This window comes from Somniosus microcephalus, chromosome 6 (assembly GCF_052327205.1).
Source record: "Somniosus microcephalus isolate GS21.2 chromosome 6, FLI_Smic_1.0, whole genome shotgun sequence".
NCBI lineage: Eukaryota > Metazoa > Chordata > Chondrichthyes > Squaliformes > Somniosidae > Somniosus > Somniosus microcephalus.
In genome coordinates this window covers 231,993,682-232,011,497 of record NC_140992.1, presented here as the reverse complement: position 1 = coordinate 232,011,497, position 17,816 = coordinate 231,993,682, and the positions used below count along the sequence as shown (strand labels likewise).

General features: G+C 43.6%; 1 protein-coding gene across 1 annotated transcript in view; it reads right to left on the bottom strand.

Annotated features, from left to right (window-relative positions):
• The window catches only part of LOC147116515 (uncharacterized), a 139,600-nt gene that overhangs the window by 14,670 nt on the left and 107,114 nt on the right, over positions 1 to 17,816 (bottom strand). The gene's annotated exons all lie outside the window — the stretch shown is intronic.

Here is a 17,816-nt window from a genome sequence, read left to right as displayed (position 1 = left end):
CAAAGGTGACTAAATGCTTTATTTCATTTATGGTCCACTAACAAGATGGTAGCAGCATGCAGTTTTGAAATGTGTAATTTGGTTCAATGTTATTTCATCAGCAGGAATGAAAGAGTAACCAATCGTGATACACCTATAATAATCATCCATTGACATTTCTTAAGCAGCTAACGATCCACTTAACTGGTGTAAGTAATGGAAAGTTCAGTAATGTAATTATGGAATGCAAATATTGATGCAAAGCGATTGAGTCACAAATTCGAAAAGCCCATTTTGCTCATGAGGCCCTGCATAGAAAAACTTTGAATACAATGGAGAGACAACAAGCATGTCAATAAGTGACAGCGATTATGAGCTCTAAGGACCTCAGATTTTCCTCTCAGGCATGAGTGCTGGTGTAAGTATGGGTGGGGCAGGATGCTTGCACACTTGAAGGATTTGGCACTGATCTTAGTGAATTTTCTGGGATCAGGCTAATTTAAATATTCTTGGTGATGCCTGCCTTATACTTGGGAACTCACCACTTGTGGGGGTGGGGTGGGGCGGGGAGGGGGGGTTGGCGTAGGAGGTCAGTGAAGTAGGAAATAATTGCTGCTGTATTGTCAGTAGCAACTTAAAGCACCAGGCAATCTCTCCAACTGGGAACATGTTGTGCCTCCAGTAAGGAAGTGAAATTCAAACATTACATTTTAAGTTTATACTTTGCTTCAGTGGAATAATGTAAGGAGAATAGATGGGACATTTGGTTATATAAATATACTTATCCATTTAGGTACTGTATTGTCATTATGTACACTATTATGTACTTTGTGAAAAATCAGTATATATACACACATCAATGTAATATATAGCACAAATCACTGAATAAATGATTAAAATACCAGTTGGTCTTTGCACCCCTCCAGTCTCTACGATCTCAGATTAATTAACAACTTGCCTCCAAAAATAAATCCACTGTTTTGCTGTTTCTCTCTCTACAGATGCTGCCTAACCTGCTGAATATTTCCAGCATTTTCTGTTTTTATTTCAGATTTCCAGCATCCACAGTATTTTACTTTTGATGTAGCAGATCTTGCCTCACAAATGGCAAACACACAATAAAAATAGATTAAACAAGTATACCAAAGGCATTGAAACATGTAAAGACCCTTCACTTTTAATATATTTTGCAATGAGTCATGCTTTGATTGTGCAAAAAAAGGTAATGTTAGTTGTTGAAAAGTAAACCTACCAGAAAATGTGCAGTTTGCTACAAAAAATATTCTGCTAAAGCAAATAGCTGTTCTGTGATTGTAAATATGGCCAATAGAAAGTAACATTGCCCAATTGCAGAGCTCACTGGAATGAAACCCTCATCTTCCTGGCCCTCCTGCCTGCAGTAACTGGTTTGCTGCTGGTGACTTCTGTGCACTATCATCCTTCTGATTTTTCTGCTTCTCAGTTAAACTCTACATTGAGGCTTCTGTCTGTGGGCAACATTACTGCTGTCATTGTGCTGTCCTTTGTGATATATAACATCTAAAGCATTGCTTTAGTGCCTCAAAAGTCTGTCCAGTGAAGGCCCTGGTTTTCCTTTATACCTTTTTGTATGCGTTCTCTTATGGGATGCAGGTGCAAAGGATATCAGCTCATATCTCCGAGGAATCGGTCAGCCATTCCTCCTTCTTCTTCAAATAACTGCATCGTGTTTGATTTCTTCAGTACAGGCATTCCGTGCGTTGCCGGGATTTGTGTTTTGAGGTACATTATTTTCTGGTGGTGCAGGCACAGCATTTGCAAGTTTATACTGTAATAGCCTTCTTATTAGATAGGACTTTTGGCAGGCTCATGAATATCTACGTGAATACAGTTAATAATACCTTGTACCTTGGGGAAGCCACCAATTTGTTAAAACTCAGCTGTTTCTGCTGCTATGTAGTGGAGTGTGTGGTGATACCAGGCTTCAGTTACCTCTTTAATGGAGTAGTGCAAAGGAAACTGCTAACTCCTGATATGTTTCCCGTGGTATAAATGTTGAAGGCAGTGCCACTTTTAGTGCATTGTGTACTGCTGCTCCTGCAGATCTTCCTAGACCAGATAACACATCTCAGTTACAATCTCCCTGTTGTGTCCATGCCCACTCATGCACTGCTTCTCTGCCACGCTCATGTAGCTGACACTGTTGTTGTAGGCTTCCTGCTGTGCTAGACTTTGGTGTGAGTTCTGCACCTCCTATACCTCTGCACTCTCAGCCTACCTTTTCCATTTTGTCATCTGCACTAACCGATATTCAACAATGTCCTCTTTATTTATGCTGTGGGGCAGAAAACTCCAACTGTGCTATTAACTTCTTTCATTGCTGTGGTGATACTTCAAAACTTTGCCTTTTGTTAAGCTCACCAACTAGGTCTGATCTGGAGTTAAACACTTCCTTTTGCTTTACCTTCTCCCATCCTATCCTCCCTAATTCAGAACATTCATCATGATTGTCCTTTAAAAAGGCATTAAAAATATATTTTTTGTTTTAACTTTTGTTAATTTTTCCAAACCTGTTTTTGGATAGGGGCAGTGCTAAATGTAGACAAAATGTCAGTTAGTGCTTTTCATTGGTTTTGTGCCACTGTTTATGCCTGTCTACTGTTTTGCTAAAATTAGTGAACAGAAGAAAATATGGCCCCTTGTGACTCCCAAGAAAGACTTTTATGCTGGGCCAGTAATGAGAGTAAATCATATTTTTAATGACAATCAAAGTACATTGAAGCTAATGAGACCTCTCCCCCATCCCTGTAACCTCCTCCAGCCCTCCAGCCCTCCGAGATATCTGAGCACCTCCATTTTGGCCTCTTGTGCATCCCTGATTTTAATCACTCCACCACTGGTGGCCGTGCCTTCAGCTGCCTAGGCCCTAAGCTCTGGAATTCCCTCCCTGAACCTTTCTGTCTCTCTACCTCTCTGTCCTCCTTTAAGACGCTCCTTAAAACCTACCTCTTTGACCAAGCATTTGGTCATCTGCCCTAATATCTCCTTATGTGGCTTGGTGTCAAATTTTGTTTGATAACGCTCCTGTGAAGCACCTTGGGACATTTTACTATGTTAAAGGTGCGATATAAGTACAAGTTGTTGTGTTGTTGAGACATTCCTATTAGCGAGGACAGATAGCAGGCATCAGTTGTACCACACAGTGTTTGACATTCAAACCCATACAGGTATTACATACAATATAAAATTTCTGCAGAATGGTAATTTCAGTCCTTGGTTCCAGTTTGTTAAGTATAATAACAATAATATCTCTTACACTGATAGTACTTGTGCACTGAAGGTAAGAAACCTTTCCATCATCTTTAATAAAAATCAATCTTTGCATTTAGTTTCAAATAATACAATTCCACGCTCTTCCTCAGACACCAAAGCTTGGATCAGGCTTTGAACCTTAGTACAATGGGTTTAATTTTTTAATCCAGATGTCCTGAGGATTCATCAACACTTTCAGACAGCTGTCAGAGTCGGGGGAGGGGAGCTAAACGATGTAGTAATTAAAAAAAATTGGAATCATTTTTCAGCACTCTGACTGACTCTTCATATTTTAATTGTTCAGTAAAGCTCATGCCAATATTTTCCTCCCAATTAGTAAATGTTGCAAGTTTAAAAAATAACTGCAGCATTTCAAAGATCTCTCCATTACTTCATTTCTGTGCGACTAAATCATTTTCTCATGTTTCTGATGTGGTTTGTCAGGTTATGTCCACGAATTCCCATCATTCTGAGAACTGCAGGATCTGTCTCTGGTCAAAATAAAATATTCTTAATTTCTTCATTTCCTTGCTGTCAGATTATACTCAGTAATGAAGCAATCACTTATTCAATACATTTTTGGGGAACAAATAGAGTTGATACTGCACACGCTCTCTATGCTATCGTGGACTCTGCTGTACACATAACAGACTAATAATCCACATTCTTTCAGGACAAAACAAACTGCGAGAACCTTGCTCAGAGGACTCCGTAATAGAATTAGTTACCTGTGATAAATCCTATTTATTTCCATCGCCTGAGTGGATTTGGTAGTGGTTTAGTCAGAAACACATGCCTGATAGCAATCAATTATATTGTCCTGACAAGTTTTGTTGTCTATTCTCATTGTTACAAATTTACAGGTCTACAGTCAATATTCTCGGGGTCAGCATTGCCAGGTACTCCCATAAACAGAGCTCACATTTCTTATGGTCAGGACCCCTCTTTTACTGCCTACTGTCTAATTAAACAATAGCGAGACTGATGGTCTGCGACATTAGATCCTTCATGGTGTGTACTGGATACTCTTCTCTCACACATGGAGCAATGTATGTTATCCTGTCTCTTCAGAAGGTGGAATAAAAGCACTCTAGTGAGAGATGGCCAATTGTACACCAACAAACTGGTTTATTTTAGATGAAATATATGAATGAACAGAATATAGTTTTCCAGTGAAATGCATCTATTTCCTACCACTCCTCGTAAACTAAAATAACAAACTATACATCCTTACCACTGTTCTGGGTGGAAACTCACTTACTAGTTACCAGTTTCCACTTAACTGGTATTAAATGTTGGTTACATGGTGGTGCGCTGTGCCATATTGGAGGTATGGGAGTGTTTCTTACTGCCCCAGACCCACTGACTAGAGATTGAGATCTGTGTCTGACTGTTTCAGACTATCTTCTCCTGTACAGAAACTCTTTCCCAGACTTCTGCAGAACAGAAAAATTATTAAAGAGAATGGGATCTGTAAAGTGCCTCCCACAGTAATAAAATTCATACCATATTCGGGTGCCCCACTGCTTCTAACTGGAAACTGCGCCACGTGAATTGCCTTTTGGCAAGTTACCATTACCTGTAATCACAGTATTTCATAATTTAAGTGGAACAAGATTTTGACATTGAAATCAGAAGGCGCCAGAACTGGACTGGTTGTATCCTCCATGATGTGACGCACCTTGGGAATGAGTTTAATCTGTGCATAGTAAACGGGAGGGGGGAGGGAAGCGGGGGCTAGGCCATTGGCTAGAGGAGTCAGCGTGGGATCTGTGCGAGTTTAGTGGTCAACTTTATTATCATGTGGTTGGCAAGCTCCCAACACATAAGACACTGCAGCTTGCCAATCTGGAGGTGGGAAATCAGGCAGTGCGACAGCTTATTGAAGGACTGCAGCAGCATGACAGGGAGGTCAGAATGGGAAAGAAGCAACACTTTGGAGCAGCAGGTAACATGAGTGGAGAACCTACAGCAGCAACTATATCAGCTTTCAATCTTTTACACCCACCTGAGAGAGCAGACGGGGCCTCGGTTTAATGTCTCATCCGAAAGACAGCAACTCCGACAGTGCAGCACTCCCTCAGCCTAGCTTTATGTGCTCAAGTCTCTGGAGTGGGACTTGAACCCACAACCTTCTGACTCAGAGGCAAGGGTGCTACTGGTTCCATAGGATTCAGGTCAGCAAGAAGCCAGTTGCTGAACTGTACACACCTGCAGCCAGCTGGCAGCAGGCAAGATTACTGCACACTCACGGCTGGATTTTGTGAATGGAGGTGAGTTGGAGGCGGGACAGCTGCTTGTCGTGTCAATGTCGCGCCTCCATCCTCGCCTGACCAACCAGAGGGATTTTCCCCTGATTGAGCTTGTTAAACCCACCCTGCAGGCTCAGCAGGCCAATTAGGGAAGAAGTCACTGACAGATCACGTCAACGTCAGACGTGCTATCTGTCAAGACTTCTTGAAAGAAGAAATGTCAGTGTCTGTGAAGCTGTCAAACACTGACATTCTCTTTAGTTTGATGAGTCCTTGTGTTGAGGACTCATCAAACCTTTCAAATTTGTATATTTCACATGACTGTAGGATCGGAGGTTCCAACAGCCATTATGTGAAATTGACAAGCAGGATGTCGGCTCTCCCGATCCACCGCGGCTAAAGGTTGTATGAAGAAAACAAGGTAAGTGAAAACTTTTTAAACTTATCACTCACCTTGCATACTTATCACTCTACACTTGCACCCATCACTCACATCTACACCTTACTTCCAGGTGCCTCCGACTGCCACAGACCTTCTCCATGTCTCCTCCAACCCGACGGGGTTCTCCGAGGTCGGGAAGCCTTCACCTGTGAAGGTAAAATGGCACTGATCCTTTTTTCTGCCTATTAACTACCTGTTAACAGGCAGTTAAAAGGATTAAATGCCTTTCCCACCTCCAGGAAATGGGACCTGAAGCTACACATCTTCCTGCCTCCTGGCAAAAGGGCACGGAGGCGGGAATTGGGGCGGCTTTGCCATCCGCCCCCACTTTCTCCGAGTTTACCGGCTGTCCCGCCTCCATGCCCACCTCCTCGGGGCTTGGAAAATCCAGCCCTCAGTGTTTCTGGCTCTATCTCCTAGTCTATCTTGTGAAATATCAGCTGCTCACAGATGTATGAAACAACTGACTGATCTACAGGTCAGTATAACCATCTCCTTTCCTACTGACTAACAACAGGAACACAACCAAAACTGCGAAAAGTCCCAAAGTATTAGGTGACCAACTGGTTCCTGTTTCCCTTCTGTCAGTGTCATTACCTCTTCACCTGTGCCCAGTGACTCGGCCAATGATACCTTATCCTCCAGGATGTATATAGCTGTGCTGGGGCCTGCAAAGGCTGGTGAGTGGAACATAGGTGCTCTGAGATGCTGTCTTGTCCTGGCCTTTTGGTAAGTTGGCTGTTTCAGGTATAAAATGACCAAGGCTACAATGATGTCAGGAGACATCTTCCAACAATACTTGCATTACAGTATATAACTGTGTATATTTGTGCAATTGTGTGTATGCCTGTGTGGGCTTGTGTGGAAATGAGTGAGAAGGGAAGGACAATAAACAAGAACTGGATGGTACTGACCCATAGCTTCGGGGAGGTCTCTCTTATCTCCTTGATGCTCTTATAGACAAGGTGGTCCAGAATGGCTTCCTCCTGAACAGCTTGTAATTTCTGAGGCCTCCTACTCTTTGGGTTTGTTCTCTTCTTTTAGCCTATCTTACTATGCAAGAAGAGAAGTTGTTTTGTCAAGTTAAACCAGTTAGGTTGTGTTACAGTGCTTTTATGTGTTAAGCCCTTTGGTGATGTGAGTATGCTAAGGCTTCCAGATGAAAGCAATCACCTCATGCAGCAACATCTTTATTTTGCTAGCTGTCAAATGGATGTTTGACTGTTTCGCTTCATCAATAGCCTATAGACTCCATGTTCTGCCAGCACGTTTAATGTACTAGCTATTGCGTATTACCAGCTACATTTTTGCCCCAAACCATTTTTGGAATGGCTCAAATATGTATTGATAATATTTACAGTCTTTTCAACAGCTAACACAATTCTTGCCCCCATAAAGGTTGCATCCCTTTAAATTTAATTGGTCATTGGTTATCAAGAGGCCATGGGGGCAGGAAATCATGTATCTTTAGACTGCTGGCACACAAGTTCCTACCCCATCCTCTGTATGGGCTGGGAGTTCGCTTAGAATCATAGAAAGTTACAGCATGGAAGGAGGCCATTTTGGCCCATCATGTCTGCGCCGGCCAACAAAGAGCTATCCAGCCTAATCCCACTTCCCAGCTCTTGTTCCATAGCTTTGCAGGTTAGAGCATCCCAAGTGCACATCCAAGTACTTTTTAAATGTGGTTAGGGTTCCTGCCTCTACCACCCATTCAGGCAGTGAGTTCCAGACCTCCACAGCCCTCTGGGTAAAGAAATTTCCCCTCAAATCCCCTCTAAACCTTCCCCCAATTACTTTAAATCTGTGCTCCCTGGTTTTTGACCCCTCTGCTAAGGGAAATAAGTCCTTTCTATCCATTTTATCTATGCCGCTCATAATTTTATACACCTCAATAAGGTCTCCCTCAGCCTCCTCTGTTCCAAGGAAAACAGACCCAGCCTATCCAGTCTTTCCTCATAGCTAAGATTCTCTACTCCCGGCAACATCCTTGTAAACCTCCTCTGTACCCTCTCTAGTGCAATCACATCTTTCCTGTAATGGTGACCAGAACTGCACGCAGTACTCTAGCTGAGGCCTAACTAGTGTTTTATACAGTTGAAGCATAACCCCCCCTGCTCTTGTATTCTATACCACGGCTAACTTAGGAACATAGGAACAAGAGCCATTTAACCCCTCGAGCCTGTTCCGCCATTCAGTGAGATCATGAGATCATGGCTGATCTGCGACCTAACTCTATATACCTGCCTTTGTCCCATATCCCTTAATACCTTTGGTTAACAAAAATTTAACAATTTCAGATTTAAAATTAACAATTGACCCAGCATCAATTGCCATTTGTGGAAGAGAATTCCAAACTTCTACCACCCTTTGTGTGTAGAAGTGTTTCCTAATTTCACTCCTGAAAGGTCTGGCTCTAATTTTTAGACTATTGGGGGTCGATTTTAACTCGGGTGCGGGGAATTGTCGAGTTCCCCGAATTTGGTGTTTCGCACACGAATCTAAATGTGTGTGTGAGATTGATGCAATTTTAACTCAATTGGCCAATTGATTTCCAACATGTGGGAACCCTTGGCAAATGAGTATTTCCAGTCAGAAAGTCGCATAATATGATGTCATTATTGCTGCTGCATTTAGGGTCTGCAACATGCCTTGCTTCTTCTGCAGGCTGCCAACCTTTTGGCATTTGCTGATACACTGAGCTGGAAGCAAGAGAAAGATCGGGTCTGCACCCCGTTTTGATGATGTTGCCCTGCAAGCTTTAGTGGAGGGAGCAAGAGCTCACAAGGAGGTGCTCTTCCCTTCATCAGGGAGGAAGATGCCTCCCCAGCAGACAAAGGCTGCGTGGCTGCAAGTGGCAGAGGAGTTCAACTCCTTATCGGCTACCTGCAGAACCTGGATACAGTGCAGGAAGAGATTTCATGACCATCAGCACACTGGAAAAGTGAGTATGAAGTTCCCATCACTCTCAATCTGATCTCCATTGCCTCTCCTCACCAGCACTCAGCTTTAACAATCTCTTCCTCCACATCCCACTTGACACTGACATCCATGCACCCTTACCCATTCCCTCTCTCTCTATGCTCACATTCACCTAACTATTCAACTATGCAGCCCTCACACTCCCTATCACTCTGATGCTATGAAAACAACTGACAACACACAGGGAGGGCCCTTGGTCTTGCCACCTCACTCCATCTTTGTCTCCTTCTAAGCATCTATGCTATGGATTCTCTACATTCACTCCTTCATTCTCACTCAAACTCCACTTGTCTCCCTCATTGCAGGAAAAGAGAGCTTGTGGCGGAGCCACCAAAGGACTCAGAGCGGTTGTACATAATTCCTTTAACAGCAATGTAGTTACTGTCTGTGCCTGTACCTTTAATTACACTGTTTGACTGTACAATGTCTAGTTACCTTTTACAGTGCGGTTTCAACGTGATGACATCATGCCGTTAGTCACGTGATTCCCCAATGGTGGGAAGAACATGATGATGTCATGACGTTAGTCTTCTGACCAGGGGATCAGTGTTCGTGGAGCCTTCAAGGAGAGCAGACCTGTAGTTGATGTATTCCAGCAGTTTCTAGTTAAAACCTGTTTTGTTCCATTAAAGTTCATTGTTTTAATTGCCTGAGTCGAACTCAGTCTTTTCGATAGGAACCTCCGTTCCTACAAGCTCACAATAAAAGAGAACGAGCGAGGACAGGAGGAGGGCCACCGTCAGTAGCCCACCTCACTCCCTGGGAGGAGGCGGTCCTGGAGATCGTAGGACTGGAGGATGAGGCGCAAGTGGGGGACGGACAGACGGGTGCATCACAGCAAGCTGGTGACAGAATAGTTTTCCATCTCTCTCATTGACATTGCATGAGTTGCTGATAATGATTCTGAAGCTATAACAGATGGGCTTATGATCATCTGCAATATGCAATGTGCATGTAACCCTGACCTCACATCTCTAACTCTTTCCTTTACTCCCCCACAGGACCATCGAGAGCCCCCGTTCCCACTGTCCAGGAGGAAAAGCCTGAGCATCCAGACTCCTCAGAGGAAGCTGCAACCTCTGAGGGTGCAGTGTCAGCAGAATTCAGCGCACCCAGCACCAGCGCAGACACTCACACCTCGGTGGGACCTTCGGGACATATAGTAGTGTTGTCACCTGGTGTATCACAGCTCACAAGTAAGCATCAGCAGATTGTGGAGACAGGGACAGCAGTGGAGAGTGCTAGTCGGAGGGCGCAGGACTCTGCCAGCTCGGCTCAGCTGCATGTCGACCCTCTGCCTCTAGGTCCATCCATAAGATCAGCGGGGCTGGAACTCCAGGAACAGATGCAGGAGTCTCTGGCAGGTTTTGTTTCCAGGGTCGATGTGAGCAAATGGAGGAGTCCATAGCGAACATGAGCAGAGCCTTTGTGGAGTCATCGGCGCATGAACGCATCACCATTGAAAGGATGGCAACCTCCATGGAGGAGGTAAGTCACCAGGGTACGGAAAACATGGTGAGTGTTCATAATAGAATGACATCTCTTGAGGAGCGATGGGCATCTATTGAACAGAGAAACCAGACCTTCATGGAAGTCCTTCTGAGTAGGACTGCCAGTGCAGATACAGGTCCCCATGGCCCCCTGATGTGCAGCAAGGTGCTCTCAAGCCACTTCCAAGCGCTGGCCCCTTCTGGCCTGTGCAGCTTCAGGTGGGTGAGCAGCAGCCTGGCGCTCCTGTTGCTTCTGCTGTTGTTCCTGGTTCTGCTGGTGCCGCGGCTGGTGTTCGAGCTCATCTAATGCCCAGAAGGGAAGGAAATAAATGGCTTCCATGCTTCTGGTATATGCCTCCGTTGAGGAAGCGCTGAGTGAAGGTGGCGAGCGGGGTTCCCCAGGAGGTCACACTGGAGATGTATGTGAGGCTCCAACCTTCCACAGGTGTGGTTAAGCCTGGTAAAAGTTGCCCCAGGCCTGAAACAACAAAGTCCTGCCACCTGCAAATGATGACTGATCAAATCTCCTCTTTAATGGTTGACCTGCAGCTGATAGTCAGCAAGCCAATAGTGCTCATGCCAGGTTTCACAGGTGTGATCCCCACCAGGCGTGTTTTATGTGGGAAAAGGGTTAAAAATGCAAGTGCCTGTTGAAATGGGATTATAAAGGCCAATTATTGCTGATTAAGGGCCTTAAAGACCAGTCCCGCCTGTCGGAGGCGGGATTGATTCGGGACCATCAGACACGCCTGGGTTAAAATGGCTCGGGGTCAGGAACCAGGTGGGGGGGTCCCCGACCCCCAGTTTTTGCGATTTTAACCCCCCACACGCCTCAAAGCCCGCCTCACGGCTGAGTTAAAATTGACCCCTTGAAATTAGTTTGACCCTGAAAATCCTGTCAGGGTAAGCTCTTATCTAATCGGGCACACAAATCCTGCAACATCCACCTCCCAGAACACCTATCCTAGAGTCTCTTAAGAATGAAATAGGACAGATCTCGAACAGATCTCACATCAGTGGCCCAGAGTGCAGCAGCGTTACTTCCTCAGTGTGTCTTCCTAGCGTACTTGCCATCACCACTGAGTCATGCACTTCTTTATCCAATTGAGCATGCTATCACTTGTCCTGATCTACATGTTCCTCTAGCTGAGCAGTCAGAATTTGGGAACCACAGTTGTTCTTAATATTTCTAGGTTCCCTATCTGTAGTGGTATCTCGATCTTTTGTCCCTTCATCAGTGTCGTGGGACTCCTGTACTTGAGTCACAAGAATGTCCTTGTTTTTGGAGGAACTCTTACAAGTCAGCTGTGCAGGACTTGGTGCTGATAAGGAGTTCACACTGATATCTGTCACTTGGCTGCTCCTGTGCCTGAGCTGATAGACTGCTGCTAGAGACTCCCTTCTCAGAATGCAAGTGGACAGAAGAATGCATATTTCAGAGGCTCCAGAAACTATCCCTTATGGCAGTCAGTAACCTTTCTTTGATGGACTTGGATTTATTAGTGCATCTTCTAATCCGGAAAAAGTATTTATTTCACATGTATGCTGTCAGGAAAGCCAAGAATAGCTGTGTTTTCAAATGTTACAGGTAGCCCTTGCTGTGCATTCTGATCTCTTTACTGCATAGCTGTATTTATGGCCTGTCAAGAGGTATTGGTGATTAAGCTACTGATGAACTACTTGAGCACTGAAAATATATATCAGTGCAGATTTGCCAGTTTCCATTGGGCAAGATAATCAAATTTGTGAGGAAAAGACCCAAATGTTCAATTGATAGGTAATAGTCAAAACCTGAAAGAACTAACCTTTAATAATTTGTTCTAGAGGGTGAAAATTGGGCCACAGATATTTATAGAAAAAAGCTTATTGCACTTTATTTTTTTCATTGCTTTTAGTAAAAGCATAGTTGGAGTAAATCTACGGCATTAGCAATTGCCTATCTTCAAAGAGTAGCTTTTTACTGAGTTTACAATCCTCAATGTTCTTAACCTGGGAAATAAGGTATGCTTGATTTAAATAGGCAAATAGCTTTAAATGCAATTGAATGAACATAAGAATATAAGAACATAAGAACATAAGAAATAGGAGCAGGAGTAGGCCATTCGGTCCCTCGAGCCTGCTCCGCCATTTAATGAGATCATGGCTGATCTGATTTTGGCCTCAACTCCACTTTCCTGCCCGCTCCCTATAACCCTTGACTCCCCTGTTGCTCAAAAATCTGTCTATCTCAACCCTGAATATATTCAATAACTCAGCTTCCACAGCTCTCTGGGGTAAAGAATTTCAAAGATTCATGACCCTCTGAGAGAAAAAATTCCTCCTCGTCTCCTTCTTAAATGGGCGACCCCTTATTCTGAGACTATGCCCCCTCGTTCTAGATTCCCCCATGAGGGGAAACATCCTCTCAGCATCTACCCTGTCCAACCCCCTCAGAATCTTATATGTTTCAATAAGATCACCTCTCATTCTTCTAAACTCCAATGAGTATAGGCCCAACCTGCTCAACCTTTCTTCATAAGACAACCCTTCCATCCCAGGAATCAACCTAGTGAACCTTCTCTGAACTGCCTCCAATGTAAGTATATCCATCCTTAAATAAGGGGACCAAAACTGTACACAGTACTCTAGGTGTGGCCTCACCAGTGCCCTGTACAGTTATAGCAAGACTTCCCTACTTTTATACTCTATCCCCCTTGAAATAAAGGCCAACATTCCATTTGCTTTCCTAATTACTTGCTGTACCTGCATGTTAACTTTTTGTGTTTCATGTACAAGGACACCCAAATTCCTCTGTATCACCGCATTCTGTAGCCTTTCTCCATTTAAATAATATTTTTCTTTTCTATTCTTCCTTCCAAAGTGGATAACTTCACATTTTTCCACATGATACTCTGCCAAATTCTTGCCCACTCACTTAACCTATCTATATCCCTTTGCAGACTCAAATGTCCTCCTCACAACTTGCTTTCCTACCTATCTTTGGATCATCAGCAGATTTGGCAACAGTACATTCAATCCCTTCATCCAAGTCATTAATATAGATTGAAAATAGTTGAGGCCCCAGCACTGATCCCTGTAGCATCCCACTAGTTACAGATTGCCATCCTGAAAATGACCCATTTATCCCGACTCACTATTTTCTGTCAGTTAGCCAATCCTCTATCCATGCTAATATATTACAGGTAGACTATCCTTTATCCGCACTTCCGAAAACCGAAAACCTCTAAAAACCGAAAGTTTTTTCGTGGCGCGTAAGTCGTGCGCATGACATGACCCGAGTGGCGCCAAACATGACAGGCATGGTCCGGGAGCTCTGCCTTTCCCTGTGAGCAGGGCAGAGGGTCACAGAGTTCCCTCCTGGGTAGGAGATTGCAGGCCGAGCCGGGCAGTGTGAAGGAGGTACCGGGAGAGTGAACCCAACAATACAGCGGCCCGTCCGATAGCTGCAGCGGCCCGTCCGATAGTCTTTTCTTCCCCCGCCCCCTGACCTGATTTGCGGGCCAGCTTAGTGTAGGAGTCAGCCGATATCAGACTTTCCCACAACTGGCGGCGGCAGTCGAGCCCCAGACCCCCGCTAAGTCAAGGAATTCAGATACGGAGCAGGGGGAGCCGGAAACCTTGATCTAATGGCAGAAATCAGCAGCCGTTTTGTTAGTTTTTTTTTCTTCCCCTAGCATTTTTTTTCTTCCCCTAACATTTTTTTAAACAGTCAGGCTGTGGAAAGAGTCTCTGTAGCTTAGCAACAGCTTCAGAGATGTTTCCAAGGCAGGGCCCGAGTGTTTACAAGCTGTTGCTAAGCAACAGTGTTTGTTGTCAGATACGGAGATGAAAACCTTCTGAAATCCGAAAAATTCCGAAAACCGAAACACAGCTGGTCCCAAGGTTTTCGGATAAAGGATAGTCTACCTGTACCCCAACACCATGAGCTCTTATCTTATGCAGTAACCTTTTATGTGGCACCTTGTCAAATGCCTTTTGGAAATCCAAATACAGTACATCAACTGGCTCCCCTTTATTCACCCTGCTTGTTACCTCCTCAAAGAAGTCTAATAAATTTGTCAAACACAATTTCCCTTTCATAAAACCATGCTAACTCTGTTGGATTGTATTTTGATTTTCTAAATGTCCTGCTACTACTTCCCTAATAATAGATTTGAGCATTTTGCCAATGACAGATGTTAGATGGCCTATAGTTTCCTACTTTCTGTCTCCCTCCTTTTTAGAATAAGGGCATTACATTTGCGGTTTTCCAATCTGCTGGGACTTTTCCAGATTCAAGGGAATTTTGGAAGATTACAACCAATGTATCCACTATCTCTGTAGCCACTTCTTTTAAGACCCTAGGATGCAAGCCATCAGGCCCAGGGGACTTATCAGCCTTTAGACCCATAAGTTTGCCTAGCACTTTTTCTCTTATGATAGTGATTGTTTTAAGTTCGTCCCTCCCTTTTGCCCCTTGACTTTCTACTATTACTGGGATGTTTTAGTATCCTCTCCTGTGAAGACCGATACAAAATATTTGTTCAATGCCTCTGCCATTTCCTTGTTTCCCATTATTATTTTCCCAGTCTCGTCCTCTAAGGGACCAATGTTTACCTTAGCTGCTCTCTTCCTTTTTATATACTTGTAGAAGCTCTAACTCTCAATTTTTATATTTCTTGCTAGTTTACTCTCATAAGCGATAATGCTTTCATTAGTTGTATCTACATTTCTAAATTGATTGGTAAGAGCAATCCATACAAAAGATAAAGTTACACTGTCCATTATAACCAGGGGAACACCTGTTTTATTCATTTCATTAATTTATATTTCTTTCCAACTTTGTATAAATCATTTTTTGTTCTATTTGACAGAAGCATTTTGGGTTATTGATGCATTCACAAAGGTTACCTTCTGCATGAATCTTTGTTTAACAGTAAACAACATTAAAAATTACTAGCTGATCACAAAGTTTGTGTAGGAGAATGCTTTTTCACAAGAGGATATGAAGATTTTTTCAGTAACTATGCAAACATAATTTAAAAGGTGAGAAGGAAATGCCAATCTCAAAGGGTTATTACATAATAGTAATTTTTCAGATTAGATATGAAAGAGGGCATCACAAAATACTTTTGGATGAGGAAGACTATTCAGACCATTTAATTAAGATTCATACACTACCCACATTGCGGCTTCTAATTGTTTCTTAAATGATTCTCAGGTTTTCACCTCCAATACTCTGCTCAGAAGTCCTTTCCAAATATTGATTACTCTCTGTGTGAAAGACCTCCTGATATCAATCCTAAAATACCTTTTCCACTTTGAATTATTGTCTCCTTGTTCTACCCCTACTGTTTAATTTAAAGTGGTATTCCAGATTGTTTTTCCATAACATTTATTATCTTATATACCGCTATAAGATCACCTCTCAGATGCCTCTTTTCCAGGCTGAAAAGCCCAAGTCACTCCAGCCTTTCCTTATAATACAGATCCCTGATGCTAAAGATCAGCCTTGTGGCTTTTGCCTACATTGGCCCTGAAATTAGGATCGGGAGCTTGCCGCGCGTGCAAGCCCGGCCCGATCTGCACTCACCCTGCGCGCCGACATCTGAAGCCCGGGCCTGCTTGCATTTCCTGTCCCTGGCCCGGTTCAGATCTCGGCACGATGTGCTTACCTGATCCAGTGGCGTAGCTAGTGTGATGTGCTGGCTGGGATCAGGTGAGCACTCTGCAGCCAATCAGGGGAGGGGAAACTCATTCATGAGTTTGACAGTAAGAACTGTCAAAACTCATGAAAAGTATGGGCTGCCAAAACACTACTTAAACTTTAAATAAAATTTTTAAAAACATCCCACTGATTATATTAACTATAAATAAGTTTAAAAAAATGTTTTAAACAATGAATCAATTTTTTGAAAAAAATAAATTAAAAAAAAATAGGGTCTAAAACTAAACTTACCTTACTGTAAATTCTTTAAAAATAATAAACCTGTGGAAATTTTTTTTCTAAATTGTACTAAAAGCCCACTTACCTGTAAAACTAAGTACTTACGTCTGTTTTTTCCACGCGTAAAAACCGGAGGCCTTTACACTCAGGCAACTCTGGAAAAAAAAAAGGAATTTCACTGCACACGCGCTGCCTGTGCAGTCGCATGCGTTCTGCCTCTTAACCCCTTGGGTCAGAGGACAGGAAATGCCGGTTTTCAGCGCATGCGCTGTGCATGCTGAAAACCGGCAATTCCTCTGGTCACACGCGTGAGTACCCCGTCCGTACTCACGCGTTGTGACAGGAATTACTGGGCCAATGTCTCCAGTGCTTGAATGTCTCCCTTGTTTCTCAGCAACCAGAACTGGACACAGTGCTCAAGGTGTGGTCTAACTACTGCATTGTACAGTTGGGTCACAACTTCTGACTTCTATTCAACTGTTTTGGCTACGTAGTTCCAGATTCTACTGGCACTCTTGATTTTTGCTCTGCATTTATTGGACATGTTAAGCATTCTTCTTCTTATCGTGTCCATGGACAGTCTGTACATAGCCCAGCCAGAACTGGACAAATTTTTGCGCCTTGTTGTTGGATTCGGCAAGATCTGCAACAGTGCAGGGTTCCTCTAACAATGGGCATTGCAGGAGATGTTGCATAGTCTGTGCCTCAGTTCCACATTCACAAGTTGTCGGGCTGGTTGAATATCCCCATTTGTTTAGTGACACCTTTGAGCAACCTACACCGGTCCTAAGTCTGTTAAGGCACTTCCAGATTGCCCAGTTGCAATTAGCTCCTGGGGGAAGGCTTTCATCAGGTAAAATTTCCATCGCTGGGGGTTGTTCAAGACTGGCGAGCCGGTCTTTGCACATTCTAGATTTATTTCGACCTCATTCCTGGCTATTTCAACACCATTCATGGAATATGTGAAGGTTCCTCAGATAATGAAGTGGTCCATGCCCGCATGCAACAAGAACTGGACGACGTTCAGGCTTGGGCTGATAAGTGGCAGGTAACATTCGCGCCACACAAGTGCCAGGCAATGACTATCTCCAACAAGTGAGAGTCTAACCACCGCCCCTTGACATTCAACAGCATTACCATCGCTGAATCCCCCACCATCAACATCCTGGGGATCACCATTGTAGTGTATGTGCCTTTAAGTCCGAACTACTTTTACAGCTCCTGTATACTGTAGTACCGGCAGTGACCACACCGGTATATAAGCTTTGCGCATGCCTCTGTACCCCCAGTCTTGAGAATACCCTCCTCCAGTAAAGACCTGTTTATCGTTAATGTACAGCATCCGTGTGATTATTTTATAACAGCATATCCTCTGAATCACGGATCCAACATTGGTGACGAGTGTCGATTCGAATCTACCTGCAACATAAAAAAAAAATAGTCGAGGCCAGGAA